We start from the raw sequence: 15,845 nt of genomic DNA on the forward strand, positions 1-15,845 counted from the left end.
TTTATCCACCAGATAAATTATTTGTTCAGTCACTAAAAAAGTGTATCCTAGTTATAAGAGGTAAGAAAAGACCACTGAAGCAAAATCTCGACCAGAATGTAATACATGAAAAACAAATGCTAAACAAATGCTAAACCTGATAAACATAAATAAATGTAGCATTTAACACTCAGACCTGCCAGTTTTACACAGGTCACCAAGTGTTTACAAGAAACCTTCAGAATAATAGGAATTGGGCTCCCAAAAAAAAAAAAAAAAAGACCAGGGAAATTTTCTCCAGATAATATGCCTTTCAACCATATTGATTTTTTTTTCAATCTACTACTGTACCACAAGAAAATGACTAGATGTAGAACTAGACTCTCCTAGATGTTCCTTTTAGGACTATTAAGTGTTGGCTGTCTGTACTGTTACCAAGCTGCTTTTTTTTTCTAATAATCTAATAAATTCTCTCATGATTCTTTTATATTGCCATTTTATAAAACATTGAGTTTTTAAACTTTAAAAAATTATGTGTGGCTACTTCTTAATATTCACCATATTGAAAAATAAATAAATAATGTATTAGGTAAAATTTTTTCATTTGCATCATTCTTTTAAATCTTTATTTAATTCTGTTTGTGTGTATTTGTTACTAATACTTTTATTTTGTATTTGTGTAGTTCTACTATTTGAATGAACAATAAAACAGAATTGGAAAGTGAATTTGAAGTCTTCCTACTTCTTAATGAAGTTTGGAAAATACGCCCCTCCCTCCCTCCCTCCCTGCCTGATGGTTACCATGGTAAATTCTTCAACAGTATAGCGATACTAAAAATCTTTCACCAACATATATATATACATACACTCACCTAAAGGATTATTAGGAACACCATACTAATACTGTGTTTGACCCCCTTTCACCTTCAGAACTGCCTTAATTCTATGTGGCATTGTTTCAACAAGGTGCTGAAAGCATTCTTTAGAAATGTTGGCCCATATTGATAGGATAGCATCTTGCAGTTGATGGAGATTTGTGGGATGCACATCCAGGGCACGAAGCTCCCGTTCCACCACATCCCAAAGATGCTCTATTGGGTTGAGATCTGGTGACTGTGGGGGCCAGTTTAGTACAGTGAACTCATTGTCATGTTCAGGAAACCAATTTGAAATAATTCGACCTTTGTGACATGGTGCATTATCCTGCTGGAAGTAGCCATCAGAGGATGGGTACATGGTGGTCATAAAGGGATGGACATGGTCAGAAACAATGCTCAGGTAGGCCGTGGCATTTAAACGATGCCCAATTGGCACTAAGGGGCCTAAAGTGTGCCAAGATAACATCCCCCACACCATTACACCACCACCACCAGCCTGCACAGTGGTAACAAGGCATGATGGATCCATGTTCTCATTCTGTTTACGCCAAATTCTGACTCTACCATCTGAATGTCTCAACAGAAATCGAGACTCATCAGACCAGGCAACATTTTTCCAGTCTTCAACTGTCCAATTTTGGTGAGCTTGTGCAAATTGTAGCCTCTTTTTCCTATTTGTAGTGGAGATGAGTGGTACCCGGTGGGGTCTTCTGCTGTTGTAGCCCATCCGCCTCAAGGTTGTACGTGTTGTGGCTTCACAAATGCTTTGCTGCATACCTCGGTTGTAACGAGTGGTTATTTCAGTCAAAGTTGCTCTTCTATCAGCTTGAATCAGTCGGCCCATTCTCCTCTGACCTCTAGCATCAACAAGGCATTTTCGCCCACAGGATTGCCGCATACTGGATGTTTTTCCCTTTTCACACCATTCTTTGTAAACCCTAGAAATGGTTGTGCGTGAAAATCCCAGTAACTGAGCCGATTGTGAAATACTCAGACCGACCCGTCTGGCACCAACAACCATGCCACTCTCAAAATTGCTTAAATCACCTTTCTTTCCCATTCAGACATTCAGTTTGGAGTTCAGGAGATTGTCTTGACCAGGACCACACCCCTAAATGCATTGAAGCAACTGCCATGTGATTGGTTGGTTAGATAATTGCATTAATGAGAAATTGAACAGGTGTTCCTAATAATACTTTAGGTGAGTGTATATATACATTTACAGATGGGTGACAACTTTAACCTGAATAAATGAGTGGAGGAACATAACGAATGCAGATGCCTCCAAACAGGTGTACTGCATGATACAATTAAGCAATTATACATGCTCTGTGGCATGTATAAAAATGCTGAGCAGGCCCAATAGACCTCGATTTTGGATCAAGATGGCAAGAGGAAAGGATGACTTTGAAAGAGGGGTCATTGTTGGGGCATGAATGGCAGAAGCTTCAGTCACACAGACGCTCAACTGGCTCGTGTTCTCGACAAGTGGGCGAGTGCATGTGTGGCGACACCAAGAGAACGATACAGGCCTGACTGCTTGACCCCTACAGTGAGGGGGTCCGGAGGCTCTGTTATGCTGTGGGGGGCATTTTCCTGGCATGGTTTGGGTCCACTTGTCCCCTTAGAGGGAAGGGTCACTGCAAATCATTACACAGTTATTCTGAGTCATCACCTTTATCCTATGGTGAAACATTTCTATCCTGATGGGAGTGGTCTCTTCCAGGATGACAATGCCCCCATCCACAGGGCACGAGGGCTCACTGAATGGTTTGATGAGTATGAAAATGATGTGAATCATATGCTATGGCCTTCGCAGTCACCAGATCTCAACCCAATTGAACACCTATGGGAGATTTTGGACCAACATGTTAGACAGTGCTCTCAACCACCATCATCAAAACCCCAAATTTAATTATTGATATCAGTAAATACATTATTTATATCATAAATTATGGATTAAATGTCACAACGGCTTGCCATAAGTGTATGCCTTTAGAAAAAAAAGCACTTTGATGTTATTTATACCAATAATTGTAATGTTTTATGTCTGCTTTTAAGCAGCTTTTAAAGAGCAATCGGTTAAAATGAGCGGTTTTGGCTCTTGTAGGTAATTCAAAATGTCGGAGCTTCTAGTGTTACCCGTATAAAAAAAATGCTTGATTGAGAAAATATTCATTGTTGATCAATTAATTAGTTGATTAATAGACCCGATTAATCGAGGCAGCCCTAGTGTGTGTATATATATATCTATATCGGCACCATCAACCTATGCTTTGCTTTGATCTAAAGCTTCACTTTTCCATGTTATGCCTTCACATTTTACTATTTAATGTTCCCATCTTTAATGATTTTTTTTTTTATCTTTTGGCTTCCATTATCCATCTTTGATCCATTCTTCTTGCAATATGTCAGGCCCACTGCCATCTTAACATTTTCACTCTTTCAATAATGTCACATTTTCATTTTCTCTCAGATCCATTCATTTATTTTTCTATCTCTTCTTGTTATTCCAAGCTTACATCTTTCCATGCTCCTTTGTGTCGTCCAGTTTCTGTGTATTTTTTGTGTAAAGCGAGCAGGTTTCATAGACTGAAAGTGAGCACTGGTAGTATGTGTTGATCAAATATTTTTCTCTTCATGCAATTTGATAGATTCTCTCTCTCTCTCTCTCTCTCTCTCTCTCTCTCTATATATATATATATATATATATATATATATATATATACATACATATAAGCAAGAAAAGAGTGTGACATTTATTGCACTTTATTATTATTTATTTATTATTATTATTATTTAAGCCAGCAGGGGAGAGACTCTTTGGGGAAGTCCCTCAGTAAGTCTCTCTGATTAACAGAATGGTTACAGCTTTATAGATCAAATGATGTATGGTACTGCAGCTTGTATCCAATCATGGGCTTGCAAATAGTGTGGGCTTGGGGTCATGTCTCGGGCTGTATGTCCATTAGGTTCCTCCAGTCTTGGAAACAGATGCAACCCATTAATACATTCAAAATTTGTGCAACCTCATGGCTTTAACACAGTAACAAAGTAACTGTAAATCAGTGCAATGTGATATGTCCTGCCTTAACTTAAAAATAGGAAGACCACAAGTGGATGCTGAAAGAGGATGTTTGCAGAATCAGCTCTCGTAAAACAGCCTAAATAACTAAATAAAATTGTCTTTAACATGCCAGTATTATTTTATTTTTATTTATTTTTATGTTAATATAAATCATTACACAGATGCGTTTCACTTGCGTTTTAGAAGACAGACAGTGAAAGAAAGTAAAGTTTGCTAAGGATGAAAACTTATATTCAGCTCTTTACCAATGGTCTGTTCAAGCTCGTTCTCAAGGATTCCCTATTTCCGATCTGATTCTGAAAGCTCACAAAGAAAAATTTGACCACAAGCGAGAAGGCTTTAAAGAAAGGAAGGACAGAGTCACCGTTTTGTTTTGTGTTAATAAATTTGGCAGTCAAAAATTGAAGCCCCTCCTGATTGGAAAGCCCAAATCCCCTAGATGTTTTCATCATGTTAGCATGAAAGTGCTGCCTTTTGAATACGCTCACAGTAAGAATGCATGGATCCACGGCCCAATGTTTTAAGCCTGGTTCCATAAATCCTTTGTTCTGGCTGTTAGAGCTAATTTGCCTAAACAATCAGGACCAAAAGGCTCTTGTTAGATAGCTGCCCCCCAGATAGCTGTCTTTTCTCCTGAAGAAAACAACTGCACAAATACAGCCACTTGATCGAGGCATAATCTCTGTCTTCAAGCAAAATTATCATCGCAATTTAAGAAAGGATGATAGCAGATGACAACTCCACTGTTGAAAAGGCACTGGCATCACTCAGCTTGAAAGAAGTTTGTCCCCTCAGTGGAAAGGCGTGGGATGTTATCTCGGCAGCGTGCATAGAACGATGTTGGATGAAAGGGCTTTGAGCAGCTTTCTAATCGCCAACATTTTCTTATCATGGTGATGATGAATGTAGAGGATTTACGGAAGAGGATGTACATTTTGGGAAGAGAACATATGTTTGGGTGAAGAAGCATTGACTACATTTCAATACGAGCATTTTGATATTCTGAATTGGATTTTGATTGATGGTCATGCTTGTAAGTGCCCCACTCATGAGCATGTAACCGACAAGGAAATTGTTACAAATGTTCAAAGACAAAGTACAGCCACAGTGTCAGAGACCAACAAAACTGACAATAATGCAGAAGATGACGAGGAAGATGCCAGTCCACCTAGTCCCCCACCAAATGTATCAAAGGCTGTGGAACATCTAGAGAAGGGTTTGAAATGGCTAGAAAGTCGGGATTTGGAGAGTGTTAACATTTTCCAGCTCTGAAACATTCTTGACTTTGCAAGGACTCGACAGAGCTGTAGATAATTTCTGTAGGAAATTATAGGTGAGTAAAAGTTTGAATTAGTATGTATTAATACAGTTACCTTTTCAGTTACTTTAAAATATTGTTTTTCATTAACCTCGCAATAACGCAATGCTACATTTTACACAATTGAATTAGTCAGACCTCACATATTGCGTTATAGGGGAGTTTACTGTATATACATTCACTGCCACACACTCTGCAACCCTTAATAGCTAAGGAAACCAAACGGTTACCAACAGTTATTCACAGACAATATCTAACCTTTATCTTTTAATGAGCTTTCCATTCACCAATATGTTATTTTACAGCTGACATAAATTCTTACTCTATTTATTCATTTAATGAGAGTCACAGTAAAAGCATCATCAATTTATATCAGATATTCCCCCGCTCCCTTTGCTCTGATCCCACACAAAGTAGCATCAGACCTCCAAAGTGCACTATGCTAATTTGTATTGATGGCTATCATCAAGAAATTAGCAAACAATGCATTCAGGGCTTCAGTGATGGAAATGAAAGGTAGAAAAATAATGAGAACCTTCACAGATGCATTGTCCCAGTATGTTCAAGGGAAAGAAGAGCTTTAACTTCTGGTGCTACATATTAAATGGGGCTTGAAAATGGAAGTAAAATCAAGGCTGAACACAACTGGGTTCCACCAATGGAAAAACTGATTCATCCTCCTTGTAAAGAATGCATCATCACATTTCACTTCAAACATAAACTCTGACTGCACTAAGAACATTAATTGAAACTGTAACTTAGTTCAATACATACAATACAGAAAGGATGCAGCTTACAAAAGGTTAACCATTTGAAATTATACTTATATTTAAAATTATTTCATTAAAAAAATATCATTAAAAACACGTAAACATTTGGTATTTAGAAATATCATTGTTTTATGTACAGTATATATACACAGCATATTAGAGAATTTGTTAAATTAGTTTAGAAGATTTTTTTTTTTTTAATTATACTTCAACAAAGCAATTATATATAGAGATGTATATATATTTCGAACTCTGAAAACTGTAAATATTGCTTTTGATAGAATGGAGATAATATGGGGGGATAAACATATAACAACCACTGCACAGAAATCATATTTTACTGCATACTACAAAAATAACTATAGCTAAGTTTGTATAAATAATGGCAGATGGTATAGAAATAATGATAAATGTCATTGAAAATCTATGCATTTATTGCTCATAAGATGTCACAAATGTCACATCTTATGTATGACTGTAGTGCATGTATGTGCTAGTAATAGTATTACATATTTAAACAAAAGATTAATAGAAGATAGATATTCTCTTATTTAGGATATTTGGACATGTATTTCCAAATATGTAGTGGCTTTTGAAATGTATTAAACATAAATCTAAAGAGTATTTTGTTCATTTGTAGATAAAATGTATCATAACATGTTCCAGCTTTCTGTCATCTCTGTAGGGTACATTTATTTAAAGAGAAGCCAAGAGGTGGCTAATTAATGTAAACAAGCAGTGATAACAAATGAAGTAAATAAAAAAAAAGTGGAATAAGGGAAGCTACAGGGAATCTGATCTTTAATTTGACAGTTACATTCCCTACCTTTGGTCCCCTAGACCTCGTAGTTTTGTTAAACGTGGTCTTCAGAGGTGTCAGTATGCCCTCCCCCATCCTCTGTTGTTTCTAGAAGATAAAGGTGAAGATACAAAAAAAAAAAAATTAAAGAAAAGAAAAAAAAACTAGAAAAGGTTCTAATCTGTAGAATTATCAAATCTATTCTTCTGTCTCCCCAATCATTTTCAAAGCTAATTGCATATACTCTGCTCACGTGAAACAAGTTTAGACATATGTAATCAGATGGAAAAAAAGAGCAATATCTTTCAATTCCAAAAAGGCATAACATAAGTCCTTCATGGTGTTGCTATTTAATGCTTTCATTAAGAGTATCATTGCAATAGTTATGGCTCAAGACAAATGCAAAAAAACAACAGACATTGTGTTGTATGGTGATAATATTTGTAGTTTAATTCCCCCCCCCCCCCCCCATAGCTTTATTGATGGGAAAGGTATATTTTAGCAACTTGAGATTTAGAATTGGATGTAAATATTTAGTAGGTTATTTTTTGTTTGGAAATACAATTCAGTTACTTCTTGTGGCCAATGGTATGGTGGCCCTGAAGTGCAAACCTGAAAAACAAAAAGAAAAACTGAAAACAAAATGAAAACTTGAAAAACAAAATGAAAAACTGAAAACAAAATGAAAACCTGAAAAACAAATTACAAAACATGAAAAAAAATTGAGGACATAAAAAAATAAGAGGACCTGAAAAACAAATCAGAAGAACTAAAAAACAAATTCCAAGACATGAAAAAACAAATCCGAGGTCATGAAAAAATAAATACGGGGACCTGAAAAACAAATCCGAGGACGTGAAAAATTCAGAAGCAATCACGGAAAGGGAGGGTACATAGTCAAACAGATTGAACTTCAGCGATTGGACGAACAAATATGTCAATCACTGTAAAACGCCATGCACCGAGGAGTGGCTGTGAAGTGTGTTGCTGCTTTTCAAATCTGTTTGAGCTGTTAAACATTGGTGGCACTGGCGGATGCGACATCCCCGCAGCCCCCGCGAGGTGTGGGGGCCCCCACACCCCTAGGGCCCCCACTCCCCACCTCATAGAAAAAATAAACAAATACATAAATAAAGATTTTGGTGCACGAGAACTAGCAGCAATGATATCTAACGTGCATTATGGTCCACAGCGAAATGCTTTACTTCATCGGTGGGGGGGATAGAGGGTGCACTATATTAACTGTATTTACAAGGTTTTCGTCCGACAGCGACCATATCTTGCGTGCATTACATCATTACGCCGCTTGAATCGCCAATTTCAAAATTGCTAATCAGTAAGCTGTGTTTTGCTAGGTGACGGTAGACATGAATAAAAGAAAATATGCAAGCGGTGCTCAAAAGCGGAGCAATACATTGTTGTTTGAACAAGCTCGTGCAAAACACTCAAACATTACGTCGTTATTTAGACAGACCAGAGAGGAAGATATCAGAAGCGTTAACATCTGAAAAGGACTCAATAGCCTACAGGCCAGAATGATTCTAGTTTTATTTTGTGTTAGTCTATTTAATTTCACGTAATGCATTTAATTTATGTGCAGGCTAAACAACCCAAGTCAAATTGCCTATTATCTATATATTTTTTCCTTTCCCACCATTGATCATGTGTTATTTCATAGTGGCGGCAGCGCTGTCAATGGTGCCGATTCAATAATCAGCAGGCTATAGTATTGTGCTGTCATTGGTGTTGAACAATGATCAATAGGCTATAACGCAGTCCATTTTGCTTACGCGATTGTGGTTTTGTAGTTAGGCAAATCGTTTTTTTTTTATGTGTTTTTTGAAAGTTACTGTTTCGTGTACTGTCTTATTTTGAGTGAATTATATTTGAAATGTTGTGTGTTTAATAAATAATAATTGTCACTGGCTCTCTGTTTAAAAAAAAAAAAACTCGTCGCATTCCGCTGATTCCATTTTATTGTTCAATCAACAGCAATTCGGACTTTATGCAGCTACAGCAGGAAATAGAATATTGTTACTATTTAAATAATCGTGAAGTGAGTGAGACGTTATTGGCGCTTCAGTGTTCCCATAAAAATTGTGTTAAGTAATTATTTGATAATTATTGATCATTGTATGGTCAAAGGTCACGTATGTGGGTACTTGGCCCCTGGTCATTACTGCATGCAGCTCTGTTTATTATTATAATTGTTGAAACGGACAGAGTAAGAATTATTTCCCACAACCCCTGAATGGGAACACAGCAGTAGTCGTAAGACAAAGCCAGGCAGATAGTTGTAGTTCTTATATATATACAAAATAGACACCTTACTTAGCAAACAAGCAAATGTACTATTGCTATTTAACTTAACAATTGTATCTTCATTGCAGATATCATGTATTGTATCTTTTGTGGTGAACAGTTAGGTGATAATGAGGAATACTGTGCATCTTGTGGAAGAAATCAACAAGATGCTGAAACTGCTCAACAACCTCACCAAGATGAAAATACTTCACAGAGTGCTCCATCTTTGCCAGTGGATTTAATTAAACAGTATTTTGTTTTGAAGGCCATCCATACAATGTTATACTGTGTAGAACCCGTCTCGGAAATAAGTGGAGAAGTCGTTGAGATAAAGCAAATAGAACTTTAATCAAGCCGGTTCGGAAGCACCACATCAGGAAAATTCCTTCAGTGAGGACTTAATGTTTACAAACATGAGTGCAGCTTCATAGGAAAATTACATAACATCTTATGGCCGTTCATCCAATCAGAAGGTACAAGTCCGGTTCCGTTTACGATCTATCCTCCTGTGGAGAGGTGATGGATCCAAAAAGCAGATGTCTGTCTTTGATGTGCACTAGGAAGATGTGATCCCATGGTCGTCATTTACCTGGTGTCAATCGCTCATTAACAGAAACAATTCCTGCCTATCTGGAGAAACGATTAAGTCACAAACAAATTTTCAACAAACAGCTATAGGCTATTTTGGCATTGTGTGATCTTTTATTACTGACAGGAGTTTCTAACAAATTAACCTTTTTGACCTTTTGCTTAGCCTGCTAAAGCTAATCTGCTCAGTCTGTATACAAGCTACTTCTAATGCTAGTATTAATATAAAACATTATCTAATTATCACAAAAACATTTTCTTCAACTTTTCCTATACAGATTCTTCATACTGGATTTACTTTTCAATGTCCATGGAATTCAGTACAGCTTGCGGACATTAAAAAACAGGTTAAAGCACTTAGGGTTATCCCAAAGAAGTAACTATTCTTCATTAAGGGATGTGAGAAATGCCATTGTGTGTGAGTTGCGAGGACCGGGACAGCTCTTTGGTTATCGCACAATGTGGCAGGTATTAAAACAAAAATATAAGTTAAAAGTTAAACGCTCAGAGGTTGTGAGACTGGTATCTGCACTTAACCCAGTAGGAACCCAGATAGCACAGCATCGTTGGGCCAACGTTGGCCCATTGGATCATGAGTGGTCAGACCGACGTTGGATGTTGCTCAACGTGCCTACGTTGGCCTGATGTTCAAAACGACAATGGTCTGACGGCGGTCAGTTGGTCCATCCATGTTTTGACCTGCAAATGTTAATTTCTCAAAGGTATTCTTTGCTCTTATCCTGTATCCAGTGTTGCTCGTTGCTTTGCTGTCCTCGTCCTGTAGCCGCAGTGTTTTCAGAACCTGTTGTTGTAGAAATACATTACAGAAGAGCAGAACTACAGTCACACTTTGTTTTCTCTCTCCCTGAGTTATGAATGCGGGAAGCTTGACCGAGTATTTCTAAAATGTGTCTTTTCCAATACACACAGTTATTTAAAAAGGTAACATCTTATACAGGCTCAACAGAACCAAGCCCAATTAAATAATGAATTTAATATTAAATAAGAATGACAGATCCCCAGATCAAAACACAACAGAAACACATGTAAGATCGTATATTCAAATCATTCAGCTGAGGCATTATTAAGGAATAACAAGCACCAATTTTATTCACAAATAGTAGATGAAACATTTAAAAGAATAAACGACAAACATCTGCTCTTGCTTCTCAGTGACCGAGTGCCTGAATCCTCTGGACACGTCTGATCAATTTTAGATAAACAGATAAACAAAAAATAACTAAACTATAAGGCATTCAATAATTCATTCTTATAACTGTATTTTTTATTGTCACTTTTTAAATAGTTATGTGAAAGTTCCCTTCTGTCCTGTAGCCATTAATTTACATTCGTGGCTTTTCTTATAAAGAATAAGAAAATCAAACTTCAATGTTAAATCGGGATCATAATCATGGCTACCGACCCACTCACTTCAAGGTAATGAAAGGTGTGTGTAACAAACAATCTCGGCGAGTGAAGTAAAGTTGTCGAGCTAACCGCAGTGCCTATGCGATAGACTTTGTGTTGTTGTTCAACGTTACAACTTAATTTGAAATACAAAACTACGTTTAAATTGTGTCGAATGTCTGCTGGGACAGTGCACACAGCAATGCACCACAGTTTAGATTATTTTATTTTTCTGGTTCTTTTGATATTGAACTGGTGTACTTGCCCTCACTTGTATATCCAATGGCTTAATTTAAAAAAATAAAAATAATAAATCAATAAGTAACGACTACATAAACATGTATTTCTCCTTCCATCAGTACTTTACGAACAGATTTGAAAAGCAGCAACGCACTTCACAGCCACTCCGGTGCATGGTGTGTTACAGTAATTGACAGATTTGTTTGTCCAATTGTTCGACTATGTACCCTCCCTTTCCGTAATTGCTTCTGAATTTTTCACATCCTCGGATTTGTTTTTCAGGTCCCCGTATGTATTTTTTCATGTCCTCGGATTTGTTTTTTCATGTTTTGGAATTAGTTTTTTAGTTATTCGGATTTGTTTTTCAGGTCCTCTGTTAGTTTTTTCAGATCTTTAAATTTGTTTTTTTAGGTCTTCGGATTTGTTTTTCAGGTCCTCTTATTTTTTTATGTCTCCAATTTTTTTATTCATGTTTTGTAATTTGTTTTTCAGGTTTTCATTTTGTTTTCAGTTTTTCAATTTTCTTTTCAGGTTTGCACTTCAGGGTCACCGTACAATGGAGATGCTTATTATTGTACATATGTCAATCTTAATTTAATTTTATAATATGGGAATGCTGTGATGTTTTATGTTTTTTTATGTTTTATATTTTCTTACGTAGCTGCACAGATTTGTAGGCCTATTGTGTCACAGTTTGAACTGAAAGCAGTGGTTTTACCCTGGTTATGGAGCACCTGAGTTTTTTTGTTATTTGATTCTAGGTGAGATCTCGGTTAATTAATTAAATCTAAACTAAAAAAACAAAATTATGTCCAACTGTTTACCAGCTGAAAGTAATTAAAAATCCTTGTTTACATGTTCAATTAAGTAATTTGGATCTCAGTTGGAACAAAAACAGAAGTCAGGGGTACTTGTAACTGAAGTGAGCAAAATAATTTGAAAAAATAATTGAGGTTATTTGATGATGTATTTAATTGAATACTGTTAATTAAACTATAAACCTATATCTATCAATTTTACTTTTTTTCATGGCTTGATGATAATATGTAAAAAAGTAAATAGCATAGGTGATTGAACTGAGATAAGACCGAGAATATGTAGATATGTTGATCAATTGATAGAAAGGGGAATAATTTGTATGTGCACAAAGTAGTTTACAGCATTAAATATATATCCAGGGTGATACAAAACACACACATCAGGTATTAAAGATAATTAAGTAATTTAAGATTGGGCATGTTGCTTCATTTGATTTATTGTTGCATTTATTCTGAATTAAACAGTAATGACCAAAGGGTATTTAACTCAGTAATACTCTTTATATTATCATTGTACTATAGATTCTTGATAATAGCTAATGTTTTAATTCCTGGTGTTTTTTATGGGGAATGGAAACTGAACTTATTGTTTAAAAGTCTATTTGTTTAGGAGGTTAATAGACTTTGCAAGATTTACAATTGGTACTTTGATCTTTTGTTTCTAAAATCAATATTATCATTATAACAAATAATAGATATATTTTATAATAACACAATTTAAAAATGACTTAGGGACATCAAACACAATAATCTGCTTCACTATCATTCTGCTACTTGCTATCTGGTATAAATTAATTTGTAAACTGTATGAGACAAACATTGCCAAACAAGATATAGAATGATGAATGAGATCACTTCTTAAAATCACTAAACTATAAAGTGTTACGATAGTTTGAATGCAACGGTGAGATAAGTATTGATGAAATAAAGGAAGTTAACTGGCCAAATGTCTTATCTCTACCAAGTGACAAATGATATCTACAGCAGCTTGGAAATGCATATTAATATAGTCTATCAAAAAGCAGATCATTTAAGGAAACAATATGTCACACTTGCTGTATTGAACAGAAAAGAGCTAAAACTAAAAGTTGAGCCCTACCAAGTTCACCACCCAATTTTCCAGTTTTCACAGATTTCATGAGCTTGCAATTCTAAGTCTTACATTTAACATATATATATATATATATATATATATATATATATATATATCATGTATCATGCAGTACACCTGTTTGGAGGCATCTGCATTAGTTATGTTCCTCCACTCATTTATTAAGGTTTTTCCTTTAATTTGTCATATATATATATATGACAAATTAAAGGAAAAACCTTAATAAATGAGTGGAGGAACATAACTAATGCAGATGCCTCCAAACAGGTGTACTGCATGATACAATTAAGCAATTAACATCCTATCATGCTCTGTGACATGTATAACAATGCTGAGCAGGCCCAGTTGACCTCGATTTTGGATCAAGATGGCAAGAGCAAAGGATCTAAGTGACTTTGAAAGAGGGGTTATTATTGGGGCATGAATGTCAGGAGCTTCAGTCACAAAGATGCTCAACTGGCTAGTGTTCTGGACAAGTGGGCGAGTGCATGTGTGAGACACCAAGAGAACGGTACAGGCCTGACTGCTTCACCCCTACAGTGAGGGGGTCCGGAGGTCACTGAATGGTTTGATGAGTATAAAAATAATCATATGCTATGGCCTTCACAGTCACCAGATCTCAACCCAATTGAACATCTATGGGAGATTTTGGACCGACGTGTTAGACAGCGCTTTCCACCACTCTAAAATGTATCTCTATCACAGCTGCAATTGGCCCCCCCGCTGCACGTTTCCCTGTTCACGCGCATGTGCGCTTGGTGATGAGCTCCTCTCGCCCTCGTCATTGCACCGCTTGTGGCCGACGCACCTTGCACGCCTGGAGTGGTGAGGTCCTCTGCCCCGACAGTGGGTGCAAATTGGCCATGACTTCCTCCCACTGGGCACCCTGACCCCCCCACATCTCGAGTCTCCACCTATGGAGAAGGGCAGCAGACAGGTAATCTGGGAGGAGGACCGTCTATTACTCAGCCCCTACGCGAGCTTGAAGTCAGAGGCGGAGCTCATGGAGGGGGAACTGGCTTCGCCCCCCCACTTCATTTAGCAACAACAGTCCCCCTGCTCCTCTAAGTCAGGACCGGGAGTTTTGGGCGGTGATCCAGAAGGTCGTGGACTGCTTGCAGATCCCCTGGCCCTCTGACCCAACCCACCCACGCTCCAGGTTCGAGAGGGAGCACCAGCCGCAGTGGCCCACAAGGGCCCTCCCAGTGCTGCTGGACCTCCTGGACAACCTGAGAGCCACCTGGGACCGTCCGGCAATGGCCCCCGCCCAGGCTCGGGCTGGGGAGGCCTATGCCAGAACCTAGGGCGTGGTGGAAGCAGGCCTGGTGGACTTCCCCCGAGTGAACTCCACCAGTCTGCCACCAAGTGGTGATGATGACAGACGCCTCCAAGCAGGGTTGGGGAGCAGTCTGTGATGGATGTCGTGTCCGAGGCAGGTGGATGGAGCCCGCACGGGCCCTCCATATCAATGTCCAGGAGTTACAAGCAATGCTCTTCGGACTGTGTCATTTCCTGCCAGTCCAACGAGATAGACATGCTGGTTCGGACGGACAACACAATGGTGGTTGCTTATATCTACAGGCAAGGAGGTCTCCAGTTGCGCAAACTGTACTGTCTAGCATGCCGTCTACTTCTGTGGACGCAGCTACGGCTGCGCTCCATCAAAGCAGTTCACCTCCCCGGCCTATCCAACACAGCGGCCTCTCTCGGGTATCTGGCGGCCATCTCCACATGTCATGTCTGGATTGATGGCAAGCCCCCTGAGTCTCATTTTCTGGCTGTGCAGTTTCTGAAGGGAGCTTGACGGCTACGGCCTCCTTGCACCCCTTCACTGCCACATGATGTCTTGATGTAGTGCTGGACGCACTTTCCCAAGCCCCATTTGAGCCACTGAACTCAGCTGAGCTGAAGCTGGTGTCACTTAAGACTGCGTTTTTGCTGGCAATCACCTCTGCAAAACGCGTGAGCGAATTACACGCCCTGTCCGTACACCAATCGTGTGTTTTGCGGGAGATGGCTCCAGGGTCATGCTACGGCCTAACCCTGCATTCCTCCCGAAGGTGCTGTTTCCATTCCATGTCAACAGGCATACTGAGTTGATGGCTTTTCATCCTCCTCCCTTCGCTTCAGAGCAAGAGAGTCGGCTTCACCTGCTCTGCCCTGTGCGGGCCCTCAGGTGATATTTGGAATGCACTAAGTACATTAGACTCTCGGACCAACTGTTTGGTTCTCATGGAGCGCGGACACAGGGCTAGGCGCTTTCAAAGCTGCGCCTTTCGCATTGGATTGTGTACACCATTACCATGGCCTACGAGTCCACCGGGACCCCGGTGCCTGAACACCTGGTGGCCCACTCGACTCGAGGCGTTGCCACATCATGGGCCCTTTTTCAAGGTTCCCCCTTGGCAGTCATTTGTGTGACTGCAACTTGGGCTTTGCCCCTTCCATTGGGAACCCGGTGTTGGCTACAGTCGAGCCCCAGTAGCTCATGGGCTCTGGCTCCTGCCTTTCCTCTCCCAGTCTGCCCCTGTTGAGCACAACCTGA

Source organism: Amia ocellicauda, chromosome 13, assembly GCF_036373705.1.
Source record: "Amia ocellicauda isolate fAmiCal2 chromosome 13, fAmiCal2.hap1, whole genome shotgun sequence".
Classification (NCBI taxonomy): domain Eukaryota; kingdom Metazoa; phylum Chordata; class Actinopteri; order Amiiformes; family Amiidae; genus Amia; species Amia ocellicauda.